The 8,171-nt window shown below is 34.7% G+C and overlaps 1 long non-coding RNA gene across 1 annotated transcript; it reads left to right on the forward strand.

The window, feature by feature from the left end:
* Positions 1–1,305, forward strand: LOC109582312 (uncharacterized). Its single transcript, XR_002185024.1, has 2 exons — positions 1–976; positions 1,053–1,305. It is a non-coding gene; the product is annotated as an uncharacterized LOC109582312 (long non-coding RNA).
* Positions 1,306–8,171: the final 6,866 nt, after the last annotated feature.

The following is an 8,171-nucleotide window of genomic DNA, read 5'->3' on the forward strand; positions in this document are numbered from 1 at the left end:
AGCTAAGCATGATTCATTTTCAAGCTTTATATAATTGGGTGGTTCCCTCTTCACATTATGCTCACTGCTTTATTCTGATCATATCACCCACTGGTAGTAAAGAAAGACAAAGCCTTTTATTTTGCACTGCACTGAACACAAGAAGTACTATTAAACAGCAAATTATTGATAATCTTTGATAATAAAAGCAATTAATTTTTGTGTGAGTGCCAGCCTGTTAATTGTTAGACGCAAATAAACTATTGTTGCTAGAAATTGTTTATTAGAATAAATAGGGAGAGCACAGCACACAATTAACCTATAATGGGTTGTTTAGGCTCGCCCCTTTAATGTTCTACATTACTTCTAGTAATTTAAAGCTTAGTACACGACATGCATTTACATGTGATTGTCATACTGCCAAGAGTGATAATTAGCTAGGGAGATCAAGTGTCTAAGTTTCTCATAGTAGCTGAGATCATAATATCTATGCTGAGATGGGTGCATGGCTAGACCCACCCTCTGCTAGCCACACAAGACTATAAATTATAACATGCAGACACGTAGATATAAATAATGTGACTGTTTATATCAGTTTAATAAAGACATAATGTTGTTGACGACAAAGACAGACTATTGTATTAATTAAAACTATAGAAAAATATTATCTTTGGTAGATCAGTCTAAAAGTGTATAATGATCAGACCAGGAATCCACCCCTCTGGGATCAGACTAGACCAGGATCAGACCACCAGGCTGATCAGCACCCCATTCTACCAATTATTCCACCCCTCTGAGTAATAAGATATTATAATGATATTCAGTGTTTTTTTTAGTATCTTTCAGTAGCTATACACTGATACACCCATCCTTTATAGAGGTATAGTTACATTGTTCATTTCAATTTACAGTGGAAAAGACTTGTTGCTGTATTTGAAATTTGCAGGGCTAGAAGGCTCTTCTCTTTTAAAGTCCTGCTATCTTTATTGTGGTGCATGTAAGTCATACATGTAACTGAAATAGTTACACCTTAAGTTACCTAATTCTCTCATTGTCCTCCATAAATACCATAGTACATACAAGATGGTTGATGTCACTCAATGGAGAGTGAGTATTGGATTATGGAACTGCTGCCAAGCTGCCTCCAGTAGACCAGCTGATGGCCACAACTTTCACTCATTCAAAGATGCTATAAACAGCAAGTCAGGCCACAGTACTATATCAGGAGAGAAGACACCCAAACAGCTAGCAGCTCTATCTTTTATTGTTTCTCTTTTTTTATTATTATTAAGTATCAAGCTCATTCTTTTTCCTCCATCTGGTAAACAAGCTAGCTACTACATAATTTATAATAATCATACTGTGCATGTATTTACAATAGGTATAATTCCTATTACTGTGAAGATCTGCCTAGGCCTCCAGTCATTAGTCTTGTTTATAGCTAGATCTAGATCTACAATTGGCAGTAGCTCTGACCTGATCTACTATTTGGTTTTACTTCTCCTCCTCTTATCTGGAGATGTTGAACTCAATCCTGGTCCTATGATTGATGACCAACCTGATATTTTCCTATTACTTCAATGGCTTGAACCGCTTGTTGACTGGCAACCTTTTGGTCTTCTTTTACCTGGAATAAAACAACAAGATATTACAATAATTATAAAACAAATTAATTCTGAACATCAAAAACTAGCTTTATTCACAAAATGGTTAAATACAAACCCTGTCGCAACATGGAGAGATGTACTCAATGCATTGACTAAAAGAGAAGAGGTCAATTTATTGCAAACTATTAATGCCCAGTTACAAATACACCAACGTACAAGAGGTAAATAAATGATCATGCATCTAATTAATAAATCTGTTGCTACATTAACACACTCATTAACTGATAACACTACTATAGATCATACGACAGAACCTATTGCAGCAACTGATTTAACAGTAGTTGAAGAGAATCGCTTCACTCATGACAGTAATACTGACATTACATCAGGTATAAAATGTATATAAACTATTGATCCTACCTTTGCTAAATGCTAATAATAGGTAATAATGACACTCCTACTAGTACACCAGTAGTATCTACTGTATCATCATCAGTTTATAAAACTGTTACCAGTGCTACAACATCAGGTGAGTATACCCTTATTACACTCGTTATAACTGATGAGTACTGCAGGTGATTCAAAGGATATATTAAGGACTCATTCCAGTAAACTCACTGATGTTATTACTACTAACCTTTACAGAGTAACTGATGCACTGTATGCTGAAGGACTGATACCACTGGATACCAAAGACAATATACAAACAGCAACAGGAATATCTGATCATAGGAAATCAAGTCAATTAGTGTCTGTGCTACAACGACTGTTGGAATCTTCTCTTAATCCAGAACAGTATCTTATTGATATATGTCAAGTATTGATAAACCAACAACATCATACACTAACAGATATTGCTACCTCTATATCACACCAGCTAGGTGAGTGTGTGTGACATTATGTACTCTTGGTAATACCTTATTACTGAGATTAGCCTATACCTGATGTACTATCATTGTTTAATTTCTGCATGCATTCTTTCTATATCATGTTTTGATCAATAGGTCAGTCTGATGAAACTAAATTCATTAGTTCAATACCTGATGATGTTCAAGGATATGCTGAAAATATGAAACAACACTACATACACCAACCTGTTGTTGCTACAGACTGGCCACCAAGAATTGGAAAAGATTTTTTTGGAAGACTAGCACTAGTAAAAAAACAAGATTCCAGGAGACAAGCAGAATCAGCTTGGCATCTGCTAAGAGGAAAAGTTGATGAAACAGTTCAACTAACTGAAAACAAAGAGATAAGTGTTGACGACATCCTGCAACCCACAGATAGCTCTCTGTCTCTAAGAGTAGTAATAGACGGTCCTCCTGGTATTGGCAAGACAACACTCTGTCGTAAACTGTTAAAAATGTGGGCTAATGGAACACTTTTACACCAACATTATTACTTGGTAATTTACTGTCCTTTAAGGAATAGCAAGATAACTACAGCTACTACACTAGCTGACCTGTTTGAATATAAAAGTTCCAAACTTTCAAAAGTAGTTGGTTGGTTTTCAGATAGAGATGGAGAAGGATTACTGATAATCTTTGATGGTTGGGATGAACTAAGTGAACAACTCAGACAGTCTTCATTGGCTACTAGTATTATTCATAGAAAGCAGTTAGACCAATGTTCAGTAATTGTTACCTCTCGTAGCTATGCCTCCTCTTCACTTTTAAAAATGGATACTATCAGTAGGCATGTTCAAGTTATTGGGTTTTCTAAGCATGACATATCAACAGTAATTATACAAACAATTCAAGAAGATACAAAATTAGCACAAGAACTCATAAAATACTTTGCCCTTACTGCAGACAATAGTGAAAGTAAACAAGTTAAATTACCAACTGATAAAAGCTCACAACTAGCAGTGAGCCTTATTAATGATCTAAAACTACGAAATGATGTCAAATCATTGTGCTATGTACCACTAGTCTGTTCCATGGTCATCTTAGTTTATTGTAAGGAAGGAGGACACTTACCAAAAACACTCACTCAACTGTATGAGAACTTTATTTTACAAACTATCAGAAGACATTTGGAAAAACAGGACATTAACCCACATACTTTAGGTAGTCTTTCTTCATTACCATCACAATTAGCTAAACCTTTACAAGAGATGTGTCAGTTAGCTTATACTAACCTGGTTAATACAAGAATGACATTCTATTCACATCAACTACAGTCGCTGAGTGAAGCAATCAAAGAAAAATATCTTGGATTGATGACAAAATTTATAAATTATGATGAGGAGGAGTATCAGTTCCTTCACTTGAGTATACAGGAATTTCTAGCTGCATGGTGGATAGCTAAGCATGAGGAGAAGACAGAGGAAGTGTTTAAGGATCACTTTAATAATGATCACTTTCGAATGTGTCTGAGGTTTGTGGCAGGTCTAACTCACCTTGAACATGAGAGCTACCAACAGTATTTTAATAAAAAACTTGACTTACATAAGATGAAGCCATTGTTTTGGTTTGGGAGTTTTCATCTCTCCTACTTTTATCAGAATCCCGAAATTAGCTTAAAATATATTACAGTTGATGGTCCTTTGGACAATATTCCCATTCTTCTTTTTCAACTCCTGTATGAATCACAGAACAAAACATTATGTCAAGTATTAGCACAATCCATCAACAACCACTCACTGTATCTTGATACTGAATCAGCACATCTATCATTGTTTGACTTGTTGTGTCTCAGTTATTGTATAAACAATTCCAACACAACATGGAATCACTTGGACCTGAGGCGTACATCTAACCAGGAACTATCAGTTATTGCTGCTGGGCTAACCAATAACTCACTACAGACCCAGTGTAAGAGACTAGATTTAAGGATGTATGAACCCACCAATAACTCAATACATAAATTATTACAACCATCATCAATTCTATGTAATATTCAGGAGTGCTACTGTAAGTTCGTATTAGATATTTTTCAAGTTAAATTTATTTTGTTACAGTTCCTCAATCTTCCTAAAGTGACAATACTACACTTAGAAATAAATGATTCTCTTAAAAATGCATACTCTAAAGACAAGTGCACTGAACTTGAAAAATGTATAGAAATGAATTCAACACTACGAGAAATGTTAATTCACTATACTGGAAGTAATGAAATAACAGCCATTATCAGTGTCATTAAAGGAGTAGCAAGAAATAAAACAATAACATCATTAACACTAGAAATACATGATTTTCTTATTAAAACACTTCTTCCTCCTCCTCTTCTATCTGATGGAGTAATAGAGCAGTTACTAAAGGACAACAACACATTACAAGCTCTTTCACTGGACATACCTGATAAACTCCTACCATCATCACTGAATATAGTAGAGGTGAACACACCATTGACTGCTCTAGGGATAGGAGGATGGAGTATCAATAAATTGATGACATCATCACTCCTTCCACATATCAAAGGATTACACTGTCTGATACTATATGATCCATACCCACCACATCTTCTATTTCTCTCTCATTCCAGTCTACATACACTTACTTTACAACGACTAGACACAGCTGAGAGTGCTATTGAACTATTTACTATTCTAAAAACCAATACTACACTTAAAACTCTGAGTGTGGAGATTTTCAACAGAGTATATACCAGCAGTATGGGTACTAGTCTACAAGACATGCTAATGCAAAACCAAACACTGAAATACCTTAAGATTATGTCTTATTACGAGTGCAAGTATGGAAGGTTCATTCCTAGTTCATTCCTGTCCTTTCTATCAACTGGTCTTAGACACAACACTAGTCTACAGCACTTGAGAGTATGTATTCCACTGAATGAAGGGATAAAAAGTTTTATTAATGTCATATCTCTAATGAACAATCTCACAGAACTTGCAATATTTTTTGAACCAGATCATTTATGTAGTTGGGAAGAGAACGTACAAGTAATCACACCATTGCTATATGAACAGGTAGTACCTGCTGTTACTAACATGTTACAGTCACATACAACCATCAGACTACTGAAGTTAGGACATGCACATGACAATAAGTCATCTCAACCTAACTGGATAGAGCTAGTACAACATTTATATGAAACTATCTTCATTCATCCATCACTTGAATATATTGGAATTAGATACACTCTACTCCTGATGAAAACTCTTAATCATCAAAAGAAAACATTGATTGATAGACATAAAAGAGAACAGCCACAAAAACTGCTACCAATAGTAAGACTTTATTAGCTATGTGTAATTCAGTATTATTATTACTATTACAGTGCATGAAAACAATTATGTGCTAGTCTATGAAAAATTAACTTATATTTTATAACAATAATAACAAATTATTATTACTATTGGCTTGGAATCAGGTTATGAAGCAGCCAGTAGATTAGAATAAATAGGGAGAGCAGAGTTGGAAACCGTATGGACAATTTATTACACTGCTTGCAATAGTTTGTTCAAATTTTAGAGCCATTGGTTTCTAGAGCACTTCCTTCCGTAATGCAATGCCCCATGAAAGTTCCCACGTACAGTATAATATGATAGCATAATAATGTTACAAAAAATAAAGCCAAAAGCATTCCCCAGTCTGTTATACCTCAAAATGTCAGTTAATGGTTTATACTTTGACACTAACATTTATCCTATGTTTGTGTGCTCTTTCTATTTTGGACTTACAGGGATCTGCTTTTATAATGATGTACAACATTGCTTTTTTGATAAAGTTTTACATTTGGTTTTCAATTTATGCACATTTTTATGACACTAAAACTTTAGGATTAATATAATAGCAGGTGTACTTATTATTATGAAATTACTTTTGCAAATTCTTAGAATTTATTGTTTACTCAGTAAAAACCACAGTACATGCTCCCCAAGTTCACTTTTTACTCCCTCTGTTATATTTCACTGTGTGTATAAGGCATACAAGCAGGTACTTTCCTAAGCACCAATGCTTAGTTTACAATTAAAAACTTTCAATACTTTTGTCATATTCAGACTCTCTTTTTCCTATAGAACTATTCATATTGTTTTGTTAAGTTGTAAGTTCTATTATTATCAGTACAAGTCTGAAAACATACTGCATGTACCCTATCTATTATGTGTTAATGTTGATCTGCATAAGGAGGACAAAGTAATTGTCATTCACTCATTCATAATGAATACATCTCTAATGGGTTTATGTAACTCTGAATTGATGCATTACATTCTTTATTGTTAAGAAGAATGCATGCAATAAACTTGTTGATCAAAAACAGTGGTTACCCTAAATCCTATTAGAACTGTAAATACATGAAGCACTGTTAATATTTTGGTTTATACACGTATCTGTTGGTTTATTTGGTTTCTGTTCTTTCTAAAAATGTTGATGTAAGAAATAAATGTATATACCGGTATGTACATACATGTTACTCATGCAGTAAAGAGTATTACCAAATGAATCTGTAAAAATGACCAAATTTAGTCGAAAGGCCTCTAATGACAATAATAACTGTGGTAAAGCAACACAAACTATTCATTAATGACCATAAAGCCAATGTGGGTGGGTATGAAACAGTTTCGCCTTTCGTAATCAACGATGAATTTCATTATACATTAGATATTCTATAAAAGCTGTCACTTGTACTTATTTTGATACAAACTTATTCTTTCAAACCTTTGCTATTAATTTGTGCTATAGTTTCTTTTAAAATGTTTTCCATTATTCTCCTTTGCTGTTTTCTTGTCGTTGCTTCAAGTGATGGTGCTGTAACTACAAAAAAAAGAGATGTAGCTGCTGTCACTGACTGGCTGTACAAAATCAACAAGAGGCATGGCTCTCAACTGGAAGTACGTCAAGACAACACTGCTTGTGAAAACCAGCTTCAAAGTGACCTTCCTTCCTATTGCAACTTAACAGAACTTACAGGTGGTCTCTCAAATCTTCCTGCTTCATCCCTCACTGATGCTCAGCTCACTATTCTCAACAATGCTTATGCTCGAATTTGTGTCTCAGCTTGCATCAATCCAATTGACACCTACTACAATTGTATAGCAACAAATGATGATACCTTAAGGGATTATCTCATTACCTTGATTCGTCAAGGTGTTTGTGGACAGGAGAGTGGAGACTATTGTGAGGTGAGGTACATAAGGCAATATGAAGGAAATTACACAAGTTTCCAACGTTTGTTAAATACCTGTACAATTACCTCTGGTGGAATATCCAGCTGCAGCTCTGCTTCCTCCACTTGTCTTGATAGTGTTAACACATTCAGTCAAAGGATGGGTTGTTGTACTGAGCCATATCTTGGATCTGGTGTCACCTCATGCAGTGGTGTTAGTGTGGATGAGCCTTGTACTGGAGTATCCAGTGCTACTGGACTAGTAGCTCCTGTCTTTGTGATGATACTCAGTTTGGTTGGATTTTTGGTCTGAGCTAAGCTGCTATGCTGTGTGCTTGTGCCATGAACATTATAGAGACTATAGCTCTTGAACCGTAGTTTAGTTTTAGTTATATTAGTATGGAGTTTGAATTAGTTGTGAGGTTGTTTTTTGATATTTTTGATAAATAAAATCAGTTATCAGTTAATAATTAATAACAAATTGCCAAGTGATATTAAATTGCCAAGTGAATT

This window comes from Amphimedon queenslandica, unplaced genomic scaffold, assembly GCF_000090795.2.
Source record: "Amphimedon queenslandica unplaced genomic scaffold, v1.1 AMPQUscaffold_13391, whole genome shotgun sequence".
NCBI lineage: Eukaryota > Metazoa > Porifera > Demospongiae > Haplosclerida > Niphatidae > Amphimedon > Amphimedon queenslandica.